At 46.1% G+C, this 26827-nt stretch overlaps 1 long non-coding RNA gene across 1 annotated transcript in view; it reads right to left on the bottom strand.

Annotated features, from left to right (window-relative positions):
* Positions 1 to 455: 455 nt before the first annotated feature.
* Positions 456 to 26827, bottom strand: part of LOC143984392 (uncharacterized) — a 42395-nt gene continuing 16023 nt past the window's right edge. Inside the window, exon 2 of the long non-coding RNA XR_013274827.1 lies at positions 456 to 1422. This is a non-coding gene — a long non-coding RNA (uncharacterized LOC143984392). The remainder of the gene's footprint in view (positions 1423 to 26827) is intronic.

Raw genomic sequence — 26827 nt, 5'->3', positions numbered from 1 at the left:
AATGTCACATATTGCCTTCAATTTATCTAAGTTGAACTTTGTAAGTTCTTGAGTTGTGTATGTTGTGGTTTTAAACATGCCTGTTTAACCCAAAAAAGGATATTTCTACTGTCAAACATAAAAATGTTATACACCAAAGATGTTGGTTTGTTAAAAAACCCTTTTCTAACGCACATGTGAATGTGCTTTGAGTAAAATGTTTTATACGCAACAATGTGTGGCTTCTTCTTTCAATGCTCAATACCATTTTTTTTAGTAAGTTGGTGTAGTTTACAGTGACAATGGGGGTATTTACTAAAGGCAAATCCACTTTGCACTACAAGAGCGCTTTCAGTGCAGTTTCAGTGCACTTGCAGTGCAAAGTGTATTTGCCTTTAGTAAATAACCCCCACAGTGTTCTAAAATTTGCCTCAATCACGCCACTTTAGGAACTCAAAGCAATTAATTCATGGAGCTGAAAAGGATGATTATTTTTTATTATTAATGCATTACATACATTAATAACACAAACAATGTGTGTGTGTTGCAGATCCACAACATAATAGTTAGCTGAATAAGAGATTGTCACCTCAAGTATCAAATAAATTACGTTTGCACTATTGAAGAAAATGGGCAAAAAAAAAGCAATTGGAGAACCTAGGAGACAGCTAAAAGAAACACAAGCAGTAAATCAAATGAAATATGAGCTCAGTTTATACCAAAAAAAATGATTGAAAAAATGTTTCACACATTGACTGGCACATCAATGGCCCCCCTATCTGCAAACTACTCGACATACCTCTGTCTAACTTCACGGGCACTTTGGGGGGTGGGGGGGGCAAGCCAGGACGACCAGGTTCAAGTATCGCCAGAATTGCATTTTGAAATCCGGCCTCAGCCCCAACTGAGGCCATATAGTTTGTTGCATTTTTTCTGAGGTAATTGCGGAGAATGCAGCAGGCAAGTACAATATCAGTGTCAGAAATAGGTGGAATCAGCTGGCCATTATTCCAAATGCATTCTTCACGACTCTTCTGGCTCTGGCCAGCCGGTAGTTAAAACCCTCTGATCCGAGGTGAGGGTCCTCAAGGGGAGCGGCCGCATCAGGTGATCACCCAGCTCAAACATTGTCTTCCACAGGTGGCAAGCCCAAGCTGACATTCTGTAGCAGTCTGTAGAACCCCATCTGGGCGATGACTCCACCATCCGACATCCGGCCATTCTTCTCCATGTCCACATACAAAAACTCGTATGTCGCCGAAACACCACTGTCAACATCACAATACTATTAAACCCCTTATAATTATAATAGTATGACCCCGAGTTGGGGAGTGGGATGATGTAGACATGCTTTCCATCGATTGCCCCTCCGTAGTTACGAAAGTCCCATTGCTAAGCAAACTGGGACGCCATAGTCTGCTATTCCTGTGGGTTTGAAGGAAACTGTGGAGTCAAACAAGAAAAATAAATTAGTACTTTTGCACATAACATTGCAAGTAGATTAGACACAAACATTCTTGGCCAACATAAGTATAAGATTTATTGAAATTAATATTTTAAGACAAAAGTATAAGGTCCACGTACCAGATTCCTCATTCCCTCTGATGGCCCATTGTAAAAATTATATGGTGGGGGTGGGGGGGGGGGGGGGATGTTTTGGACAGGGAACCCTCTCCAGTTCATTGAGAGCTGAATGCATAAATAATGTGTGTTACTTTGGCCAGCCCCTCCTTACTTATACTATTGGCAGCCCACTGGACAGGTAAGAAGTGTAATTATACAAAAATATGAATACACACTGTACAAATCGAAAAACACATTTTTACATTCTGCAATTACCTATCAAGATAATAGGAGAACAAAACTTGAAACAGTAACATTTGAAAGTATTCAGGCAGGGCCTTGCACTACATGCTTTGGTGAATTCATCCATAAATATGACCACAAAAGAGGTAGGTATAGTGTGTATGGGTTTGGCAAAGTCAGCATATAGAGTATTGGTATCAGTTGAATTAACGGTTGGGAAGGGAGGGAGGGTTCCAAATGAGTTTGGGCCCCAAACAAACATAAACTGACTAGGCTAGGTGTGTATGGGCCCAGGATAGCATGCTGGGGAGGTTAGTGAAGTTAAATATGCATGAAGGACAAAAAAGGAACATTAAAAGCTTCCAGCATGCATGAAGACAAAGAGGACATTCACAGCATATTGCAATCGTGGTAATTAGGGAATAATGAAATAAATAAAATACATTAGCAAACATTAAATACAAAGAATGTGATGTTAAAAGAGAAAACTTATCTTAATATAGCTTTCTGCAAGACCTGTATGATGGCAGAAAAGGTCTCTGGATTAATGATCCCCAGAGCCTGGGGAGAGATGCCTGTCGAGAACTTGATATCCTGCAGACTTCTCCCCGTCGCCAAGTACCGCAAGGTGGCGAGGAGTCTTTGCTCGGGAGTGATGGCTTGCCGCATGCAGGTGTCCTGCTTCGTAATATAAGGGGACAGCAAAGCCAACAGACGGTGAATATCGGGGTCTGTCATCTGGAGATAATTCCTGAAATCATCAGGATTATTCTCCTGGATCTCCCGCAACAAAGGCATGTACGAGAATTGGTCACGCTGGAGCAACCAATTCTTCGTCCATGAACTCCTCCACGCCCTGTTCATGGACTGGACTTGGGTCAAAGGAAGAACTCCAACACCAAGCCCTTGCACAACACGAACTAGTACAAGTACGTACCCGCAAAATGGCTTGAAAACGGTCGGCTGGTCAGAACAAACTAACAGAACGCACTGTAAATCAGAAAGAACCTGAGAAGAATGATCTGAAAATCAGAAACGAGTGGACAAGAACGCACTGAAGAACAGTACGAACCTACAAGCACAAACTGAAGAGCAGTAACGAACTGAAAAGCACGAGGCTAAAAAGCGTGAACTGTCTCTCACCAAACTTCTACTAACACGAGATTAGCAGAAGGAGCCCAAAGGGTGGCGCACATGGTATTGAACTTCCTCCTTCTAGTGCCGTCATACGTGTTTTACGTCAGCGCGTTCTTGGCGATCGGAGTTTCCGACAACATTTGTGTGACCGTGTGTATGCAAAACAGCTTTGAGCCAACAAAATCCACGGTTTTGTTGTCGGAATGTTGGATCGTGTGTACGAGGCCTTAAAGTCTAAAGAGACCAACAACATAAATGCCCATTCACAGTGCAGGAAACCATGCATTTCATGCATGTTTCCCAAATCGTGCTTGGCTGCCTTGCTAAATTTAAGTAGGTTAGGTATAATCTGTCATATAATATGTAAGTTTTATTCCCAGATAGTTCAATGCTTTGAAAGCTCATCTGAAGCTCATCTGAAGGAGAAATTCAACTTTAGCAAATTTGCCATGTCCTCGGGGAAGGTGGTTTCTCCATCTTAAGCCCCAGAGAAAAATGTAGGGTTTGGAAGTGGGAGAGGAGAGAGACACAAAGCTACAGTGCCTTGAAAAAGTATTCACACCCCTTGAAATTATCCACATTTTGTCATTTGTTACAACCAAAAACATAAATGTATTTTATTGGGATTTTATGTGATAGACCAGGGATATGCAATTAGCGGACCTCCAGCTGTTGCAGAACTACAATTCCCATGAGGCATAGCAAGACCCTTAGAGCCACAAGCAGGACAGCAGGCAGAGGCATGATGGGACTTGTAGTCTAGCAACAGCTGGAGGTCCGCTAATTGCATATCCCTGTGATAGACCAACAAAGTGGCACATAATTGTGAAGTGGAAGGAAAATGATTAATGGTTTTCATTTTTTTTTTTTACAAATAGATATTTGAAAAATGTGGTATGCATTTGTATTCAGTTCCCTTGACACTGATACCCCTAACTAAAATCTAATGGAACCAATTGCTTTCAAAAGTCACTTAATTAGTAAATAGAGTCCACCTGTATGTAATTTAATCTCAGTATAAATACAGCTGCTCTGTGAATCCCTCAGAGGTTTGTTAGAGAATCTTAGTGAACAAACAGCATAATGAAGGCCAAGGAACACACCAGACAGGTCAGGAATAAAGTTGTGGAAAAGTTTAAAGCAGGGTTAGGTTATAAAAAAATATCCCAGCCTGTTGACGACCCAGCCTGTAATCTGATTCCGCTTCTGCTTCAGCCCCTGTTCCTGATGTGCCCGTTGTGTATGACCCGGCCTGCCTGTACCTGCTTTCTCTTCAGCCTTGAGGGTGCCACCATCCCTTCTGCTGCATCTGCACTCCTGCCTGTGGGGACTGGTTGTCTACTTGTTCCAGCTACCTGCCTACCACTGCTCTAGGATTCCTACAGACACCTCTACAGCCCGGCCGAGTTCTCCGATCCAGCTCCAGGTTCAGAGATCCCGCCTGGCACTCGTGCAACGCTGCATCTCGGGGCTTCCTGTCAGCTCTATCAGGGGCTCCAAGTCAGAGTTGTAAGAGAGGCCGTCCTCTGCATATCAGGTTCCATCACCAGGTATGTGACAGGCTGATTTACACCTGAAATTACACAGGAACAAGATTTTGAATGGGCTTAATCACACTGCACTGCAGCAAAAGTAGTGCATGCACTACTTTAACCACTTAAGGACCGCCTCACGCCGATATACTTCAGCAGAATGGTACATACCGGTACGTGATTCTTTAAGTGCCCAGCCGTGGGTCGGGAGCGCACTCCCGACCCGGTCCTGTGCTCCAGCGGACCCGATCGCCGCTGGTGTCCCGCGATCGGGTCACAGAGCTGAAGAACAAGGAGAGGTCTGTGTAAACAAACCTCTCCCCGGGCTTCCCTGTGTGGCTGTCACCGATCGTCTGTTCCCTTTTATAGGGAAGGACGATCAGTGATGACACAAGCCAGGCCACACCCCCCTACAAAAAATAAAAACACATCACATCATACATAACCCCTACACTGCCAGTGTCATTTACACAGGAATCATTGCATTTAACCACTTGGGATCCGCGCTATTGCCGAATGACGGCATTAGCGCGGACCTAGATTGCCGGGACTACGTCTATTGACGTCGTCCCGGTTACGAGCGGCCTGCGCGCCCCCTGAGGGGCGCGCGCGGCGCGCTCTGTGATCGGCGAGTCCGTGAGACTCGCCTGATCACCGATCCGTGTAAGGGGTCGATCCCGACCCCTTATCACGTGATCAGCTGTCAGCCAATGACAGCTGATCATGTGATAAAACGGAGCCGGTAATCGGCTAGTATTCCTCCTCGCGCTGACAGCGCGAGGAGAAAAAAAAAAAGCCGATCGCCGGCGGCCGTGTTCGGGACATCAGTCCCAATCACGGCCAGCAATTCAAGCGGACACCTGCCCCCTGCCAGTGCCCACCTGCCACCCGCAGTGCCATCCTGAAATAAAGTAAGTGCCCCCCTGTCAGTGCCACCCAGCAGTGCCCATAGTGCCCACAGTGCCACCCAGCAGTGCCCACAGTGCCACCCAGCAGTGCCCACAGTGCCACCCACAGTGCCACCCAGCAGTGCCACCCACAGTGCCACCCAAAATCTGCCTCAAAGGTGCTGCACCCCAGTGCCGCCCATCAGTGCCCAGCAGTGCCGCCCATCAGTGCCCAGCAGTGCCGCCCATCAGTGCCCAGCAGTGCCACCTATCAGAGCCACCTATCAGTGCCACCTATCAGTGCCCATCAGTCCCATCTATCTGTGGTACCTATCAGTGCCCATCCGTGCCACCCATCCGTGCCACTTATCCGTGCCACCCATCCGTGCCATCTTATCTGTGCCCATCTTTGCCCATCAGTGCCGCCTTATCTGTGCCCATCGGTGCCGCCTTATCTGTGCCTATTAGTGCCGCCTTAACTATGCCTATCAGTGCCCACCAGTGCAGCCTATCAGTGCCCACCAATGCAGCCCATCAGTGCCCACCAATGCAGCCCATCAGTGCCCACCAATGCAGCCTATCAGTGCCGCCTAATCAGCGCACTTCAATGAAGGAGAAAAATGACCCGTTTGCAAAATTTTATAACAAACTATTAAAACATGATTTTTTTTTTTTTTTTTGCATCTTTTTTTGTTTGTTTAGCAAAAAATAAAACTCCGAGCTGTAACTAAATACCACCAAAAGAAAGCTCTATTTGTGGGAAAAAAATGATAAAAATTTCATTTGGGTACAGTGTTGTATGACCGCGTAATTGTCACTCAAAGTGCATCAGCGCTGAAAGCTGAAAATTGGTCTGGGACTGAGGGGGGTTTAAGTGCCCAGTAAGCAAGTGGTTAAATAGCACAGATTGCTCTATAAATGACAATGGTCCCAAAAATGTGTCAAAAATGTCCGATGTGTCCGCCATAATGTCGCAGTCACAATAAAAATCGCTGATCACCGCCATTACTAGTGCTATAAAACTATCCTCTATTTTGTAAACGCTATAACTTTTGCGCAAACAAATCAATAATCGCTAATTGCGATTTATTTTTATTTTTTTAAACCAAAAATATGTTGAAGAGTATGTATCGGCCTAAACTGAGGGAAAAAAATGTTTTTTTATATATTTTTTTGGGGGATATTTATTATAGCAAAAAGTAAAAAATATTGAATTTTTTTTTTTTTTTTAAATTGTCGCTCTATTTTTGTTTATAGCACAAAAAATAAAAACCGCAGAGGTGATCAAATACCACCAAAAGAGATCTCTATTTGTGGGAAAAAAAGGATGCCAATTTTGTTTGGGAGCCACGTCGCATGACCGAGAAATTGTCAGTTAAAGCGATGCAGTGCCGAATCGCAAAAAAGGGCCTGGTCCTTTGGCTGCAAATTGGTCCGGGGCTTAAGTGGTTAAAAAACACAGAGCAACCAGATTGCATGATACGTCTGTTCCAATGCGATCTGCTGCAATCAGACACACTGTGTTTGGGGTGTCAATAATAATAATAACAGTGATACTGGATGTAGATCACAACTGCTGTGTATTTTGAATGTGGTTTGGGAAGCACACATGGCACAACGTAAAAATAAAATAATAATAATATATACGAATAAAAAATAAAAATCTAAAATAAAAAGATAATTTTTTTTTTTTTTTTACTGTCACCAGTCAGTGTCCCTGATCACCGCCACACCAGTTATATGATGATGCTGTACTGCACTGGCAACAATATGTAAATGAAATAATAAAAAAACATTTTTCATTTCTTAATTTTCCAAACACTTATGACAAAAAATTACAACTTCCAAAAACTTGCCATGCTTCTTATAATTATGGTACCTTGGACTGTCTACATTCCAAAATAGGTCTCATTTAGGGATTTTGGTTAAATACCACCAAAAGAAAGCTCTAGTTGTGTCAAAAAAGTGTTTAAGAGTTTAAGAGTGTTGCATGACAACGCAATTGTCATTCAAAATGTTACAGCCCTGAAAGCTTAAGATTGGCCTGGACAGGAAGGGGGGTAAAAGTGCCCAGTATTGAAGTGGTTAAAGTCAGCATCATAAAATATGACCACTGCATTTCACTGAGATAAAACAGACAAAACAAGTAGCAAGACAAAGGAGGTAAAGGTAGCAGCTTTGCTAAACAGGAACAGACAGCAGGATAGGACAAAGATTCCAAATCCATTGGTGGCAGGATATGGGGGCCAACAAAACACAGAAAAATTCAACAGGATTTACCATGACAGGACTATCACATGCTGAGACTTAATTTTAACAATGAAGCCTACCGGTAAATATATATACGAAAGAACTTCTGACTTTTCTACATACAAACTTGTGCAAACATCAATTGAAGGCACTACATTATAATCCAATCTCAGTGCTTTTTTGTATGGAGAATATGTTTGTTACTTACATATTTACTGTTACCAGAATGGCCATACCTAAAGCCTGGAAAAACCATTACATTGAGCTTTGAGGAAGTTAACGGTCGGATTCTTGGTACAATGATTGACGTGCATTCTCGCTAGCACTCATAAGTGCTTCCAAAAAGTTTTGCAACCATGGCTAACTTATTCCAAATTCACTAGCAGCCAGACTGTTATCTATTTAAAGGTGTTACATCCTCCCCAGGTTACCTTTGGACCCCACACTTTCTTTTTCTTTCTTACCCTATTAGATTGTAAGCTCTTCTGAGCAGGGCCCTCTTAATCCTCTTGTATTTTATTGTATTGTAACTGTATTGTCTCCTTTTTATATTGTAAAGCGCTGTGTAAACTGTTGGCGCTATATAAATCCTGTATAGTAATAATAATAATAATAATAATACCCTGCCCCCCTTTTTTTTATTCCTTTCTCTGCTATTCTCCATCTCTACTTGGGCAGCACTGGGCCCACCTTTTACTGCATGTGTTAGTTTTCTCCTCTTAAATTTTCCTGTCTTTATCACCTGCAGGAATCCTTACCTCAATGCTGGGTGCCTACTGTCGCATTTTTGATGCTCCTTTTGTGTTAATCATGGTTAGTGACATCTCATTTCCTTGAAACCTTCTAATTTTTTCATGTTTATACCAATGCTTTTGTACAGACCAAAAGGTCATAGTAATATGTGGCGCCAACATGGGATAGCTCAAAGGGGGTCTGCTGATCTCTTCTCCCTGCTTTCTGTATTCACAGGTTGTCATCGGTTGCAGCGGTATCCCTGGACAACAGTGGTGGAATTATCAAGGGCACAACAGTTGCAAGTGCAACTGGGCCCTGTAGTTCTCCGCCACTTCAGGGGGCCCACCGGCCGCCCCCCACGTGAGGGGCCCACCTGACTGCCCAGTGTGTGACTGTGTGTCGGGGGGTCCATTCATCATGTGTTGGACTGTCAGTCCATGCCGTGGGGAGGGGGGCTTTCGCCCGCTGAGCCTGAGGGGAGAGACGAGAGAGGAGGCAGCACTGCGCTGAGAGACTGTGCGTGTACCGCCCCGCCCCCGCCTATCCAGAGACAGAGAGAATGTAGGGAGCCTGGACGGACACTGAAAAAAAGTCAGCAGACCAATTGAGTGAAGGTGGGGGATGAGTTCTCCCCTCTGCGACTGCGTGAAGTACAGGGCCATCTTTAATATTGATTGGACCCTGGGAAAAAAAATTCTTAGGGCCCCCCTCCCCCCATGCAATTTCACTCTCCACCTTCTCTGAGACATACAATAAATAGCAGCTAGACTTAAAATCAGTTTACTGTATCAGATCAGGCAGCAATTGCGATTGGTTGCCAGAGGTTACAGCATATCATTACTGCTTACTGACTGGTTGCTAGAGGTTACAGCACTCCTTAAGGCTCACTGATTAGTTGGTAGAAGTTACAGCACATTTTTGCTTGTTGATTGGCTGCTAGAGATTGCTGTACAATAATACTGCTCACTGGTTGCTATAGGTTACAGCACATCTTCTCCTCACTGCAGGGGGGCATGATATACCTATGAATGCTGCCTTTATTTACATATCAATATAGTTGGCCTCAGCTATTTACATATGCATGTCACTGCTATTTACATATGAATGCCAGTATTTACATGTAAACAGAGGTCTGCAGGTGAGTCATCTGTAAACAACAATAGGGCAGAGCTGGGTAGCATTAGTAGCAGCACAGGACTAAAACTTCAAGGGACAAGGGAATGTAAACTGGGATATTTGGCAAGTATGAGGCAGCTGCTTTGGGCCCCACAACAATGACAGGGCCCAGAGCAGCTGCTCCTTTTGCCCTGCCTTAAAGACGGCCCTGTTGAAGTACCTACGGTCTACTACCAGTACCACCGCCACCACCCCCCCTCCAGTACAACCACCCCCACCACCAGCCCTCCAGTACAATCGCCACCACCAGCCCTCCAGTATCATGCCACCACCCCCCCCTCCAGTACAACCGCCACCACCCCCCCTCCAGTACAACCGCCACCATCCCCCCTCCAGTACAACCGCCACCATCCCTCCTCCAGTACCACCGCCACCATCCCCCCTCCAGTACCACCGCCACCATCTCCCCTCCAGTACCACCGCCACTATCCCCGTACCACCGCCACTATCCCCCCTCCAGTACCAACGCCACCACCCCCCCTCAAGTACCACTGTTACAACCCCCTTAGAGTTGAAATCAGAAACAGAAATGTTTTACTTTGTTGTACAGTGGAAAAAAATATAGTATCAAAATCATGCTTTTTGTGGGAGGGCCTTCAAGATTTCTTGTACCGGGCCCTGAAGCTTCTCATTACACCTCTGCTGGGCAGCAACAGCCATGGGATTGGTGAGAAGTATCAGGCGGTGGATTGGACAGAATGGGTGGGTTTAAAGCCCCTGTAGAGGGAGCAGAGAATAAGGGATGAGGGTAGTCAGTCACTAGCCATTGGACCAGCCCGCAACTGCAGTCCTCTGTAGCTATAAAGCGCAGTTCTCTAGGCAGAAAGGAAAGTCTCCTACACCGCCTTTTGGAGAAAGGTGAGGGGGGTGAAGAATGGCTGCTGTGGTGTCTGGAGGAGGGACAAGGCTCAGCTCCGCCTGTGAGGGCGGCCATTACACACCCTAATGAAGAGTGTTGCAGTCAGGAGTGGGACCCGTCAGCAGCCTGTTAGGAAAAAAAACCTATAGACTAATGCCCCTTACACACAGTCGGATTGTCCAACGGAAAATGTTTGATGGGAGCTTTTTGTCGTACTCTGGGTCCGACCGTGTGTAGTCTCCATCGGACATTTTTCATCCGAATTTCCATCACACAAAATTTGAGATCTGGATCTCAAATTTTCAGACAACAAAATCTGTTGTCGGAAATTCCGACTGTGTGTACACAATTCTGACACACAAAGTTCCACGCATGCTCGAAATCAAGCAGAAGAGCTGCACTGGCTATTGAACTTAATTTTTCTCGTCTCATCATACCTGTTGTACGTCACCGCGTTCTTGACATTCGCAATTTCCGACCAACTTTGTGTGACCGTGTGTATGCAAGACAAGTTTGAGCCAACATCCGTCTGAAAAAATCCATGGATTTTGTTTTCAGAATGTCCGATCGTGTGTACGGGGCATAATGCTTCTCCTCAGCTGAGAGGCGGGGAGGGGGCTGGCAGTTCTGTAAGGAAGAGTGCACTTCACATGAGGCAGAACAGCGCTACTCAGCCTGCCCCTGTGGCAGTCAGCAGTGGTCATCCAGCATCTAATATTGGTGGTGAGACCTGTTCTGATTCTAATGTCTCTGAACTGTCATTGTTGGTTACATCTTTATCTAATGTATTAAAGCAATTTAAAGGAGCACAGTCTATTGGTGCTAATGTTAAAGAGTTGGAAGGAGCACAGGTTACTGGCGCATGGAGCATTAATAATAAAGATTGTGACAGAGGTCTGCAGGTGAGTCATCATGGACACATTATCATGGAAAATTCCATCAAAGGTAAATATTCATTCTGCTCATTACATGGCAGACATTAGTTCTGTGTGGCAAGGTTTGAGTGAATCTGCTTGACAGGAAGAAGGGGTAGATAATGGCGTTTTACCCCGTTCTAGAGTACCCCTTATCTCCCCAGTGTTAGTTAACCCCTCCTTGCCTTTGAGGCCCTCTGCTGCTATTATTGGCGAATCCTCTTTTAAAGAGGCCATACCATGTGAAATTTCGCCTTTGGGCTTTCATTTAGCTAAAACGGTTAAAGAAAAAATTTGGAGGGGTGAATTCATTGACATATTGGTCATTTTTACCTGCTTCAAAATAATTCTAAATCTGTCAAGCAGGCACGGGAAGGTACAGAAGAGGATAGGAGGAGAGTCATTCCCAAAACCTTCCAGAACTGGTTACAGGCCTTTTGCATTTATGAGGCTGTCATGGGAGAACACTTCCCTAGTAAATGCTTGGGTTTATTCCAGCATTTAGATATCATTGCTGAAGCCTTTCGTAATTTTGGTGGTTATGCTATTGCTTGGTACACGTATGATGATAATTTTTGGCAGAAATTGGCAGTTCGCTATCCAGATTGTAGGATGGCAACTCTGCTAATTAATGGTTTCAGGGATGGTTTTCTGGTTCCTTCTTTTAATGGGTCAGGCTATAATATGGTAAAGAATTTAAAATGTGCTTATATACATTCGCCTGTGATACAAGATAAAATCTCCAAAGAAATTACTGAAGGTAGGATAGCTGGCCCCTTTTCTTCCCCATCATTTAAAAAATGTAGGCTCTCCCCCTTGGGTATCATTCCTAAAAAGGAGAGTGGCTGTTTTTGATTGATACATCATCTTTCCTGTACGTCGGAGTCTTCATTGAATGATGACGTTTCTGATGTAGAAGTCCCAGTGTCCTATTCTTCCTTCGATGAGGCTCTTGTTATTTTGAGGCAGCAGGGACGTGGTGCCTTATTGGCTAAGGCAGACATCAAATCTGCTTTTCGTTTGCTGCCAGTGCACCCACAAGGTTCAACTCCTTAGGTTTTCAATTTCAAGGTCAATTCTATTTTGACAAATGTATGCCCATGGGATTTTCTTTGTCTTCTTTTAATTTTGAAGCCTTTTCTAATTTTTTTGCACTGGGTTTTATTAGTATCTTATCCTTCCGGGGGGGTTTTTGCATTATTTGGATGACTTTTTATTTGTTGGCCCTGTGGGCTCTTCTGCTTGTCTACAATTGTTACAACTGTTTTTTGGCATATGTGAACACTTTGGGTTCCGCTTGCACCAGAAAAGACGTTTTTCCTTCTACCACTATCTAATTTTTGGGGATTACAATTCACTCCTCATTAATGGAGCTCAGATTGCCCTTACACAAATATCAAAAGATGAGATTAATGATCTCAGTCTTTCTATTGAAATGAAAGGTGTTACTAAAAGAAGCCCAGTCTTTATTGGGTCTTTTTGCTTTCGCAGCCAGAGTCATTCCTATGGCCAGGGTCATTTCCCGGAGGTTTGCTTTGGCTACCAGGGGTTTTAAGAGTCAAATTCTCACATCTGTATCTCCAAGAGCATTAGGGAGGACCTGAAAGTTTAGGATGCCTTTTTATGTAATTTTAATGGTTCAACAATATGGCAACAAGAATTTATTAACTATCAGTTGAAATTCTTCACACATGCCGCTGGATCCTCCGGCTTTGGAGCCTTTATGGACGGCCAGTGGTGAGCCGCTGAGTGGCACTCAGATTGGTTGCAGCAGGACATTCTTCAGAATCTTGTCCTCCTGGAATTATTCCTGGTAATAGTTTCTATAGTGGTTTGGAAGGATGCTTTAAAAAAATGCAGAGTTCTGGTGCACACAGATAACAAGGGTGTTTTCTTTGCCATTTATACTTTATACTGAACCAGTTATTAAATTGTTGTGTTTTCTAGTATTACACTGCATGCGTTTTTAATATTTGGTTAAAAGTGACGCACATAGCAGGTATACATAATAACATAGCTGACGCTTTATCTCATTTGCAGTTCGAGAAGTTACAGGAATTGGATGTGGCACCCCTTGCCCAGATATCCCCTGGTCCTTAATTTGGAACTGATACTGTCTAACCTAAAAAACTCTGCATGAAGGAAGACTTGGCTAGACTATCGCTGATCTTGGTTCAGATATTGTTCATTTTGTCATAAGTTGGGCCTGGATGCCTTGGATGTGACCACATATGTCTCTCTGGCATTCGTATCCAGGCTGATTCAGGCAAAACTCAGTCCCATGTCAGTAATATATTTTTTGTGGATATTTATTATAGCAAAAAGTAAGAAATAATGCTTTTTTTTTTTCAAAATTGTCGCAATTTTTTTGTTTATAGTGTAAAAAATAAAAAACACAAAGGTGATGAAATACCACCAAAAGAAAGCTCTATTTGTGGGAAATAAAGGACGTAAATTTTGCTTGGGAGCCACGTCGCACGACCACGCAACTGTCATTTAAAGCGACGCATTCCCGAATCGCAAAAAGTGCTCTGATCTTTGGCCAGCCAGATGGTGCAGGGCTTAAGTGGTTACATGCCAAAATAAATAATGTGAAAACTATAAACTTTCTATGTCTCGTTATTTTTATTATAATCCATTTGTGCTAACCCATGAAAGGTCATAGCAATATGTGGGGTCAACATGGGATAGCTCAAAGGGGGTCTGCAGATCTATTCTCCCTGCATTCTGTATTTACAGATTGTCATTGGTATCCCTGGTTGTCATTGGTTGCATCGGTATCCCTGGGCAGCAACAGCCATGGGTGGTATCAGGCAGTGGATTGGACAGAATGGGCGGGTGTGAAGCCCGCACAGAGGGGCCAGAGGGCAGTCAGTCACTAGCCGTCGGACTGGACCACAACTTTTACCCACCCTCCCTATTTCTGAGAAGTCATGGTGTTGTTCAGTGGGGGAGTAGTTGTCCAGCATTGTCTGGATGGACACTGTAATTTTGTTTAACACATTTTTAGCCAGGTTGGCTCATATTTCATTTAAATTAAGGTTATTATCAGGTTACCCCTTGGATAACACCGTGGCCATTAATTTAAATGCCAAAATAAATAAATATTGTGAAAATGGTAAACTGTTTCTATGCCTCGTTATTTTTTATTATAATCCCTTTGTGCTAGCCCATGCTTTTAATTAAAACAACATGTATAAATAATATTATTATTTTTTAAACATATTTTTATTGTTGTTGAAAAATATGGCGTATAACATCAGCATATCTATTTGTTATCATTGACTCTACTTAAGCTAACGACCAAAAACGAAACATTTTTGCATGTCATCATGTCATGCAGCAACTGTCAACACAAACATTATTCAACTGCACCATTTGCTACTAGAGCCATCATTTTCCAACCTATTAAAAGGGGGGGGGAGAAAAAAAAATAGAAGCCAAAAAAAAGGGGGGGGGGGGGTCATGAGACGTCCAATGAGCTGACCCGACCACACTTCCAAGTTTATTAATAAAGGGTTAATTCTATATATATGGATATAAACTTATAAATATATGTCTGTATTATGCATTTGTCTAGTACCTAAAAATGTCTGGCCCTAGATCCAACAGATATAACTATTCACAAAAAGTTGCCAATGTCTACTACCTCATAAAGGGCAAGAATATAGGGGATTCAAGAGACTGCACCCATGGGGTCCAAACCAATAAAAAAAATTTTTTATGAGATATTCTGCCATGTTACCTAACAGATATTCTTCCTCCAGTTCTTCCTCCTGCAGTGGGTGGTTCTGAATGCTGCCGAGAATAGTGCCACAGAATGATGTACAGCATGACACGACAAACTCCCAGAAGATGGGGCTCACGGGAAGTGAGTTGAGTTTCACTCATTCTGGAAGAGAACTGATGCTGGATCACAAAATGGTAAGTCTGCGGGGGACAGTATTTCAGCATCAGCTACCTCTTTAGTTTAACTTCTGTAGGGCAATCGTTTTTTAAAAATTCTATATTTCAGGTTATGTTCACAAGAATGCGATTTCAGATACAAATTGAGTCGCACTGAATTGCATGACAATGGAAGTCACATTGTTTTCATGGCTGCTCACATCAATACAACTCAGCACAGTGCAATTTTGAAAAATGTTCCTCTACTACTAACAATTCCAACACAATGTTGGCCCCATAAGCAAAATATATAGGGGGAAAACATGAACAAGAATTATTTCACACTGAAATAAAGCAGGCTGATCATATCAATTGGGATACAGCAGCTGCACAGGTTATAGTCCCTGCTCCTAATTTACTATTCGTGTGGATGCAGGTGCATATGGGTGCGAGTCCCCAAACCCACATGGTCTGCGTTCAGGGACACGCACCTTGCACACACACAGATGTCATATTGGGAGCAGCAACTGTATCTGTGCCACTGCTGTGCTCCAATTGACATGAATGGGACTCCCTGTATGGGGATGCATGGAACACTTGTACATGCTGTGGAGGCAAAACATGGCCCTCACATGATAGTCCTTAAAGAGGAAGTAAACCCTGATGGGCTTACTTCCTCTTTGATTCCCTGCAAATGTATAGCACAATGGACTACTATGCATCACATAGTAGTCCATTATGTGTCACTTACCTGACACAGGAGCCAGTGAAGTCACCGCTGTCCCCTTGTGTACGGAGCCTCCATCTTCTTGGTGGGTCTTGCTGCTGTCATTCGACGGAGCCACGATTACGTCACTCCCACGCATGGGAGCTGCCACTCACGGCACATCGCCGTTAACAGTGGCACGCTCAGTGCGTCTGCACGCCGTTGTCTATGTCGCATACGCCAAAGACAGCGGTGCTTGTCTTTTGGCAAATATCTCCAAAACCGTGTAGGTTTAGGAGATATTTCTTGGACCTACGGGTAAGCCTTAATCTAGTGTTGAAAATATTTTTATTTGGTGCTTTTTCAAGAAAAACTGTAAAACAGTAAACATCATGAGATAAATGAATGCAAAGAACAGTAACAGAAGTACATTTACGGGAGGCCAGCCAATGACTATCGTCCACAGCTGGTCCCTGTCAGTAAGCTTGGAGAATTGGGAAGAGAACCTGTTCTCCGATCCATGAGGTCATACCAATGAGAGATGTTCATGGGTTACTACATGAGGCAATTTGTAATAAATAACATGAAGGAGACAGAAAAAGAGAGAAGAGAGGAAAGAGAAGAACAAAACAAAGAAGGAACCAGATGGTAGGGGGGTAAACAGGACAGTAGGGAGGAAGGAGAGTAGGGGGAGGGGGAGAGGGGGTGAGGGTTATGCACAGGGAGGTGGGGTAAAAGGGAGTGTCCCTATGTGTCCGAGATTTTGTTCAACAAAGTGTCAGAGGAGGAGAAGCGGAGCCAGATCGACCATTGGGTTATAAATTTGGTGTATGTGTCATTGTCCAATGCCAGCATCTCCTCCATTCTCATGGTGTCATTCATAATTGATACCCACCGTGACAATGGGGGAGTATTCTTTGTCTTCCAGTAAGCGGGTATCAGTTGCCTAGCAGAGGACATGAAGAAACGAAGCAATCTTTGTCTCTGCGACTTTATAGACCAGGGCAGTATGGAGAGTAGTGCAATTTTCGGAGAGATAGGAACTGGTCTATCAGCTATAAGATTATAACATTCGAAAAACCTGTGTCCAGAAGGGGCGAATCCTCTCACAGTCCCACCAGACATGCACATATGTTCCGACTAAGGTTCCACAACGACAGCAATTGGCTGGTGCAGGCGGAAAGATTTTTTGCAAAGTTGCAGGGTTCCTGTAACATCTGGACAGGAGCTTGTAGTTCTTTTCTTGAGAGTAGCAGGAGATGGTTGACTTATGCGTGAAATAAAAAGAGGTTTGCCATTCCGGCACAGAGATGTCTTCACACATCCTAGTGTAGTGCGGGAGTTGATCTTGTGTTAGAGTCTGTAGTAGGTTATATAAGGAGGAAAGGAGGTGTTTGGGAGTTTCTGGAGGCGAACATAGTTCCTCAAAGCTGGTATGCTTGCGATGTATTTGAGAGGAGGAGTGTAGGTGAGTGGTAAATGTGGACACATGTAAGGCTGTGAGCCAGTCTCCAGGGCCTGCCGGAGGGATCGGAGTACCCTGCAATGAGTGTACAAATGTGTAAGCTTGTGGCCACTCCGTGCGTTTAAAGGACCCTAGAGAGGCTGCCCCTATACCTTGTGGGAGAGCGGGATGGTCAAAAAGAGACGTCAGGGGGCCTGGGTCAGAGGAGAGGGCGATGTTAAGTCCTTTCCTATACCATTGCTTCAGGGAGGCCAAAGTCAGTGGGGATAAGGAGGTCAAGCGAGTGTAGTCGTGTTTGTAACCCCATAAAAGAGCCCGGAGGTCTACAGGAGAGAGGTCTTGTTCAACGGTCACCAAAGCCTTGCAGAAAGGGCGGGGGAACCATTCTAGGATGCGAGCCATATGAGCAGCTGCATGGTAGGTCTCAAAATCAGGGAGACCTGTTCCTCCCATTGTCTTCGGAAGCGTAAGCAATTTAAATTTAACTCTGGGAAGTCCCCCGTTCCACATGAATCTGATGGCTAGTGAGCACAGGGAGGTAAAAAATGATTTGGGGACGTGGATGGGAACTGTTTGGAATAAATACAGGAATTTGGGTAAGGTGTCCATCTTTAGGGTATTGATCCTTCCGAACCACGGCAGTGAGGACCCACCTCACTCCTCAAGGTCTTTCCGTATTTGGGAGAGTAGGGGAATATAGTTTAGGGAGAACAAGTTAGCTAGGTTTGAGGGTATAATGATCCCCAAGTAAGAGATCCCCTTGGTTTGCCATCTGAAGGAGAAATTAGATTTTAGAAGGGACAGGGTGGAGGGGGTGAGGGATATGTTAAGGGCTTCCGTCTTAGTTATATTAACCTTAAAGTTACTATGGGTGCCAAAACGTTGGAATTCCCTAAGCAGGGATGGTAGTGAGGTGTGTGGATTCTGGATATACACTAGGAGGTCGTCGGCATACAGGGAAAGTTTGTGGTGTGCAGATGGAGTTTGAATACCGAGAATGGAGGGGTTTTGACGTATAGCGCAGGCCAGATGTTCAATTATGATGACGAAGAGGAGGGGGGACAGAGGGCAGCCCTGCCTGGTGCCATTTATGATGTTGAAAGGAGCCGATGTGGTACCGTTGACTAGGACCGTCGCTGAGGGTCGGGAATACAGGGACATAACTTTAGAGATGAAGGGAACTCCGAGGCCAAGCTGTTCTAGGGACAGCTGCAGGAACTTCCAGCTGACCCTGTTGAAGGCCTTTTCAGCATCAAAGGATAAGAGGCAAGCTTTCAGGCCTTTACGCTGTATCAGGGATATAAGGTGTATCGTTTTGGTGGTGTTGTCCCTTGCCTCTCTACCAGGGACAAATCCCACTTGATCATTATGGATAATTTTAGGTAGTAGAGGGGACAAACGGGTAGCTAGAACTTTTGCGAATAACTTAATATCTATGTTAGATAGGGGCTTATAAATGCTGCACTGAGATGGGTCCTTGCCTGGTTTAGGGATAATGGAGATGTTGGCAGATAAAGATTCTTTGGAGGGGAGGTTGGAACTTTCCACCGAATTAAAGGCCTTTGTCAGAAGGGGTGCAAGTTGGGGGGCAAAGGTTTTATAAAACCGGGGTGTAAAGCCGTCAGGACCCGGGCATTTGCCTACTTTCTTGAAACATATTTTATTAACAAGCATCATAACAGTTACACAGTGTAGTTCACTTGTTGGTGTGCAGGATTACAAAACATTTTGCGACAATGTATCAAGTACTTTGCATATACAACCGGTGTCAAGACCCGAACAGTAAAGTAGAGTAGGCATGAAAAGATACATTACAAATGCACAACAAATATGAGAACAGGAAGGTAATAAGATAATAGAAACTTCAGAACGAGGGAAAGAACCTTCCTAAGTTTGTGGGTCAATCCCGGGTAGGGATTGTTGGCCTGTGTGATAGACAATTTTCAGTGAGGGGGACATATTAGGAGAAGGGGAAGAAAAGCAAGAGGTGTGAAAGTAAGACTGGGAGAAACAGGGAAGGGGAAGGAGAGTGGGACAGGAGGGATAGGGCTGGCCGACCCACCCAGGCACGGGGGCCTACAAAGAACAAGAGTTCGGGTAGTATTGAACATGCTATATCAGCAGTCCAATGCATCTAAATGGACATTAACAGGCAAAAAGTGATCAGCCCATGGTTGCCAGATTTTATTATGCTTGGGAAGACGGTCAAGGAATTTGGCTTCAGTCCTACTGTGGATCATGGCCTGCGTTACCCTATTCTTAACGGCAGGCAGGGGTAAAGTTGGGGTTTTCCAGGCGTGTGCTATGGTTTGTTTCGCTGCAGTTGTAAGCTGGAGAAAAAGTTTCAATTGATTGCGAGTGCAGCATTCAGGAGACTTATTGAGTAAAGCGAAGACAGGGTCTGGCTGTAAAGTGAGTTTGAATAAAGTGGATGCCATTTGGAACACTGCTATCCAGAATTGCTGGGCTACCGGACACGTCCACCAGATGTGCAGGTGGGTGCCAGCAGAGTTACAACCCCTAAAACACAACGCCGAGTATCCTGGAACGTATTTGCCGATTCTAGCTGGCACTAGGTACCAACGCATTAATACTTTAAAATTGGCCTCAGAGGCAACAACCTTTTGAGATGCGTTCTTGGTATTAGTCCAAATCTCGCTCCAGGCGTCAACGTCTAGGTCTATAGACAGATCGGCCGACCACCTCGTTGCGTATGGTGGGAGGGAGGGGGGAAATTGAGGTGAGCATATAATTGCGATATGACACCTGGGGCATGTGGGTCCGAGTTGCATATTTTTTCAAAAAATGATATGTGGTGTTGGGTCGGACTGGGCTTAGGGAGAGATTGTAAGAAGTGTAGAATCTGAAGGTAACGGAAGTATTCCACACTGGGAAGGTGATATTGTTCATGGAGTTCAAGGAATGTTTTTGGCAATCCACCCCTCAAGAGGTCTAAGACTCTGGTTATGCCTGCTCCGAACCAGGTTGTAAAAAGGCCTGGTTCAGTGAGAGCCGGGGGGAAGAGCGGGTTACCAAAAATAGATAACAATGGAGTATGCGTGGATATGAGTGTGGAGGATTTACGAGAAGCGTCCCAAATTTTCAGGGAATGCACGGTAACTGGATTTGTGAGGGGGCCTCTCTTGGAATGGGGTAACCAGAGTAGGTTGGAAATGGCAATGGGGTGGACATCTGCAGCTTCAAGGCTAACCCACAAGGGAATTTCTGATTTAGCATGGTAAAGAGCTAGTTGGGCCACTTGAGCTGCTCTATAATACTGTAAGAAGTTGGGCACCCCTAGGCCGCCCTGTGTCTTGTGGCGGGAGAGAACAGATCTAGCAATTCTCGGTCTGGTCGGCTCCCAAATATATTTAAAGGTTTTATTTTGCATGATACGATGGAAATACGGGGGAACCGTAGTGGGGAGAACTCTGTAGAGGTAGAGTAATTTAGGTAGAAGGGACATCTTGACCGCTGTAATTCTACCCAGCCACGAGACACAAAGCGGCTGCCAAGAAGCCAAGATACTCGTAAATCTCTTGAGTAAGGGAAGGTAATTTGTACGGTAGAGGGAGGACGGGTCGTTCGTCAATTGGATGCCTAGGTAAGGGATGGAGGATGAGGACCATAAGAAAGGGAAATTACTTTGTAGCCGTTTAAGGTCATCTGTTGGCAGGGACACATTGAGGGCCTTGGATTTAGTTTGATTGACTTCTAGGCCCGATATAGTAGCGAAGCTATCTAGAAGCTTACAGAAGTTAGGTAAAGTAATGTGGGGGGTTGTGACGAAAAGTAGGGCGTCGTCGGCAAACAAGCATAACTTATGTGATGTTGAAGCTAACTCGAGACCGCGTATATCGGGGTGTGCCCTAATCAGAGCCGCCAGGGGTTCTATTGCTAATGCAAATAGGATGGGGGAGAGGGGGCATCCCTGTCTCGTCCCCCTTTGAATGGGAAAGGGCGATGAGCGTGAACCAGCATATCTAACGTAAGCTTGGGGATGGGCATACAAAGCGTTTATCCAACTTAGAAAATGGGGGCCGAAGCCCCAACGTTGTAAAATATAGTGAAGGTATGGCCAGGATACCGTGTCGAACGCTTTGCGTATATCAAGCGAGAGCAAATGCATAGGGATGTTTCTCGATTTTGCTATATGTTGGAGGAGAATCACACGACGGATATTGTCACTAGCTTGCCTCTGGGGGATGAATCCCACTTGGTCTTTATGGATCAATCTACCTATAATCGGGTTCAGGCGTAGGGCCAAGACCTTGGCAAGGATCTTGATGTCCACGTTGAGCAGAGAGATGGGCGGCATTTGCCTACTTTAAGGGCTTTGATGGCCTGCAAGAATTCAGAGGTAGTCAGGGGCTCGTCGAGGGCTGTCGCGTCCGGTTTGTCAACAGTAGGTAGGGCAGTCTCTAGAATATAATCTTGTTGTTTGGTCGTTAGAGGGGGGGGACTGACCGTCTGGGGTTGCGCGCGGAAGGTTATATAGCTGGGAGTAGTATTGCATGAAGGATGCAGATATCCCAGAGGTATTAAATGTTTTCGTTTGATCCGGTTGAACGATAAAGGGGATAGAATGCCGTGGGGGTCTAGGGTGAATGATCCTCGACAGGTGCTTACCACATTTGTTCGCTATTGAGTAGAAGTGGTTTCGTGCTTTGTCTCTGGCGATTAAGGAGTGCGCATCAAGGAGCTGGAGTAGGTCTCTGCGGGCATTGGAAAGCTGAACAAAAATAGCAGGGTCTAGTTTTCGTTTGTGGAGGGGTTCGAGTTCAGCTTGTACACACGGTCGGACATTCCGACAATAAAATCCGTCGGATTTTGTCTGATGGATTTTGTCCGAAACCGGTTTTGCATACACACGGTTGGTGTCACGTACCTAGTAGGCGAGCCCGGAATGCAGGAAGCGGCCCCTCGTAGCCCCTGGCTGAAGAACCCCTGGAGGTGGTAACAGAAGCTCAAAAGTTCAGGGGGCACAAGTGCCTGGCAGGTAGATGCTGGTCCGGATGGGCAGCAGGACACCAACAGCGAGTAGATGGAGCTGAAGACAATAGGCTGGTGTAGGCAGGCACAAGTGGTAGACTGGCTGGCAGACGGACGTCAGCGGATACAGCAGTCACAGGATATCCAACAGGTAGGTAGAAACAGCAGAGTCGGGTACAGGCCGGGTCAGCAGGTAGCGGTCAACGTGGTACAAGAGGGATGAGGCAGAGGCGTAGTCAGACAAGCAGGAGGTCGTAGGCAGGCAGCAACGGATCAGGGTCAAGGTCAAAGCCGGGTAACAGGAACCAAGGTAACAGATACGGGTATAGGATAGCAGGATCTCCAAGCACGCTGTAGACTGGTCAGCACGGGTGGAAGGGAGCAAGTGCCTTAAGAAGACTGTAGGGCGCCAAACGGTCGCACGACGAGTCAGCGTGCGCGAGTGGACGTGCGCCCGTTCGTGCCCCCACGTGCACGCGTGCGTTCATTCAAGCCGACGCGAGTGCGTCCGATCGCTCTAGCGCGCGTTAACGGAGCACGACGGGTCTTTGACAACAAGCTTCTGTGGGTAAGTCTCTCGTGCGCAAACGAGACGCCAGGACGATCGTGACACTGCCCCCCCCCAAAGGGCAGCCTCCGGATGCCCAACCGAGCCATCTTACTCGGATGGGAGTTCTTAAAGGCACGGATGAGTCTTTTAGCGTGAATATTAGATTCTGGCTCCCAAGAATTCTCCTCCGGGCCGTACCCCTTCCACTTGACCAAAAATTGAGTCTGGTTTCGCCTTCTCCTGCAATCCAGTATGGATTCAATCTCAAATTCAATCTCTCCATTGACCATCACGGGTTCTGGAGGGCCGGTCATCCTGTCAACGAAGGGGTCCGGGACTGCGGGTTTGAGTAGTGACACGTGAAAGACTGGATGGATCCGGAAGGACTCTGGAAGCTTAAGTTCGAAAGCCACGTTATTCAGTTTCCTTTTGATCGGAAAGGGGCCCACAAATTTCGGACCCAACTTCTTAGAGGGGCAGGACAGTCTAAGGTTCAAGGTAGACAACCAGACCTGATCCCCAATCTTGAGATCCAGCTCCCCCCTCCTTTTCCTGTCAAAAACTTCTTTGTTGTGCTCTTGGGACTTGGTCAGGGTCTCTTGTAGAAGTTTGTTGTTTGATTCAAGGAAGTTAAGACGGTCCTGTACTGCTGGTACCGAACATTCAGGGAAGGTGCCAGGCAAGAACACTGGGTGGAAGCCGAAGTTCGCGTAGAAGGGGGACTGTTTGGTGGCAGAGTGGACCGTGTTGTTGTAGGCGAATTCGGCCATAGGCAGGAGAGAGACCCAGTCATCTTGGGAGAAGGAGGAGAAACAACGGAGGTACTGCTCCAGAGTCTGGTTCGTCCTCTCAGTCTGGCCGTTGGTCTGTGGATGGTAGGCTGAGGACAGACAAAGATCGATCTTTAAGGCTCCGCAGAGCGCTCTCCAAAATCTCGAGGTGAACTGCACCCCCCTATCGGATGTGATGTTAACGGGAATGCCGTGGAGTCTTACGATTTCTTTGATAAAGGTGTTGGCTGTCTCTGTAGCTGAGGGAGTGCCCTTCATGGGCAGGAAGTGAGCCATTTTGGTAAGTCTATCGACTATAACGAAAATCGTAGAATAGTTCTCTGAAGGGGGAAGTTCAACGATGAAATCCATGGAGATCATCCTCCATGGTCTATCAGGAACAGGCAGCGGTTTTAGCAGACCCCAGGCTCTTGACTTGCTGCCTTTGCTCCGGGTGCAGATGACACAGGTTTCCACGTACCTCTTGCAGTCGTCCTTCATGCGAGGCCACCAGAATGTGCGTTGGAGTAGTTCCAGAGTCTTGAATACCCCAAAGTGGCCGGCCAGTGGGTGATCATGACAGGCGGCCAGAACTGGGGTCCGAACTTCTTGGGGAACAAAGATCTGGTTTTAATGCCACAGAAGGTCATTGCTGGAGGACAACGGGATACCGGGTGGAGGCGTTAGGCCTATGGAAGCCTGCTTAATTTGGGATACCACATCCCCCTGGAGCAGAAGGAAGTTCCCCGTAGAGAGGATAGTATCTGTGGATGGCGAGCTCTCCGATTGGTTGTACATGCGGGAGAGAGCATCTGGTTTGGTATTCTTGGATCCGGGACGGTAGGTGATGTGAAATGAAAATCTGGAGAAGAAGAGTGCCCACCTGGCTTGACGGGGCCTCAATCTCTTTGTGGTTTTAAGGTACTCCAAATTTTTGTGGTCCGTATAGACCAGGATCGGGTGGGTGGCTCCCTCCAGCAGATAGCGCCACTCTTCGAGTGCGGATTTTATTGCCAGTAACTCACGATCCCCGACGTCGTAGTTTCTCTCTGCCTCCGACAACTTGCGGGAAAAAAAAGCAACTGGGTGGAGTAAGGACTTGGCCCCCTGCCTCTGGGAGAGTATCGCTCCTACTGCAATCTCCGAAGCGTCGACCTCAAGGATGTATGGTAGAGCGGGATTGGGATGTTTCAGGACAGAAGCGGATATAAACAAATCTTTTAAGGTTTTGAAGGCCTCTTGTGCTTCGGGGGTCCAATGAAACTTCTGAGACTGCTTCGTTAGTCCGGTGATGGGAGCGATAATTGCAGAGAAACCCTTAATGAACTTGCGGTAGAAGTTCGCGAATCCCACAAATCGCTGAACTCCTTTTTTATCGGAAGGGGCAGGCCAGTCCTGAATTGCGGAGATCTTCTGGGGATCCATCTCAATTCCCCTTACCAAGATAATCAGGCCGAGGAACTGGATGCTCGGTTGTTCGAAAACACATTTCTCGGGCTTAGCGTATAGACCGTGAAGACGGAGACGGGTCAGGACCTTCTTAACGTGTACCCGGTGATCTGCTAGAGAGGGGGAGAAAATCAAAATGTCATCAAGGTAGACAATTACACACAGGTCAAGGTAATCTCTAAAAATGTCATTGACAAAATGCTGGAACGTGGCAGGAGCGTTACACAGCCCGAACGGCATCACCAGGTATTCAAAGTGCCCGAAGCGGGTACGAAAGGCAGTCTTCCACTCGTCACCTTTCCTAATACGGACGAGGTTGTAAGCCCCCCGAAGATCCAGCTTAGAGAATATTTTAGCGGAACCTAGTCTCTGAAAAAGTTCGGGAACCAATGGCAGAGGGTAACGGTTCTTGATGGTGATTTTGTTCAACGCCCGATAGTCCACGCATGGGCGTAGAGAGTGGTCTTTCTTTTCCACAAAGAAAATCCCCGCACCAGCTGGGGAAGTAGAGGGTCGGATAAATCCCTTTTCAAGATTTTCGTCCAAGTAGGTTTTCAGAGTACTGAGTTCAGATTCAGACAGAGGAAAAATTCTTCCAAAGGGAATCTCTGCCCCCGGGAGTAGTTCGATAGGGCAGTCGTAGGGCCTATGAGGTGGTAGGGTTTCAGCCCCTTTTTTACTGAACACGTCTAGGAAGTCGTGGTATTCTCTAGGCACAGCTTGTCGGGTGTCATCATCTGCTTCCAAACAGAGGAGGGCCGGAGAGTCCCCGTTAATTGCTGGATAACAATGCTGGAGGCAGTAGTCTGAAGGGAATTCAATTTTTCCGGTGGCCCAGTTGATACGTGGATTATGTGCCTTCAACCAAGGCATGCCTAGAATGATGGGGAACAGAGGGGATTTGATGACGTCTAGGCACAGGAATTCTTGGTGAGTCCCGGCGATGACAGCAGAGAGGGGACTAGTCTCCTGAGTCACCGGTCCTGATTCTAGAGCGGACCCATCGGCCAGGTATACCGAGAGTCCCTTCTCTCTCGGTCTAAGGGGAATCTTGTTCTTCAGGGCAAAGGACACGTCCATAAAACCACTGCATGCCCCCGAATCAATAACTGCGTGGGTTGAAATAGTCCTTCCTGGGAGCTGCAAAAGAACAGGAACAGCCAGGTGAGAGGAGTTTTCAGACAGCACTGACGAAGGAACAGGTGGAACAAGAAGGCACTTACGTATGTTGGCTGGGCAGGAGCGAACAAAGTGCCCTGATTCTCCACAGTACATACAGAGGTTGTTGACCCGGCGTCGTTGGCGTTCCTCTGGGGTCAGTGATGGACGGAGTAGCCCTAACTGCATCGGTTCCGGGGGATCCAGCGTGGCTGTGGCAGGAACTGAAGGAGCTGGGTGGGCGGAGCTAGGCACCCGTGGCAACATCCAGACAGGGCGTGCAACTGTAGAAGAACGTTCTTGGCGGCGTTCCCTCAAGCGCCTATCAATTTGAACGGAAATGTCTATCAGGGCCTCCAGGGTTTCGGGAATGCCAACACGTGCCAACTCATCCTTCAAAGGCTCGGACAGGCCCATGCGGAACTGATATCGCAGGGCTGCGTTATTCCAGTCCGTGTCAGCGCTCCAACGACGGAACTCCGACATGTAGTCCTCCACAGGCCTGCGACCTTGCTGCAGAACGTGTAGGGCTGCTTCTGCAGATGCAGCGAGTTGGGGGTCCTCATAGAGTCTAGAC

The sequence above is a fragment of the Lithobates pipiens genome, unplaced genomic scaffold (assembly GCF_037356315.1).
Source record: "Lithobates pipiens isolate NorthernLeopardFrog02 unplaced genomic scaffold, aLitPip1_a1.2 Scaffold_16, whole genome shotgun sequence".
NCBI classification, from domain to species: Eukaryota; Metazoa; Chordata; class Amphibia; order Anura; family Ranidae; genus Lithobates; species Lithobates pipiens.
This window is presented reverse-complemented; position numbering and strand designations above follow the sequence as displayed.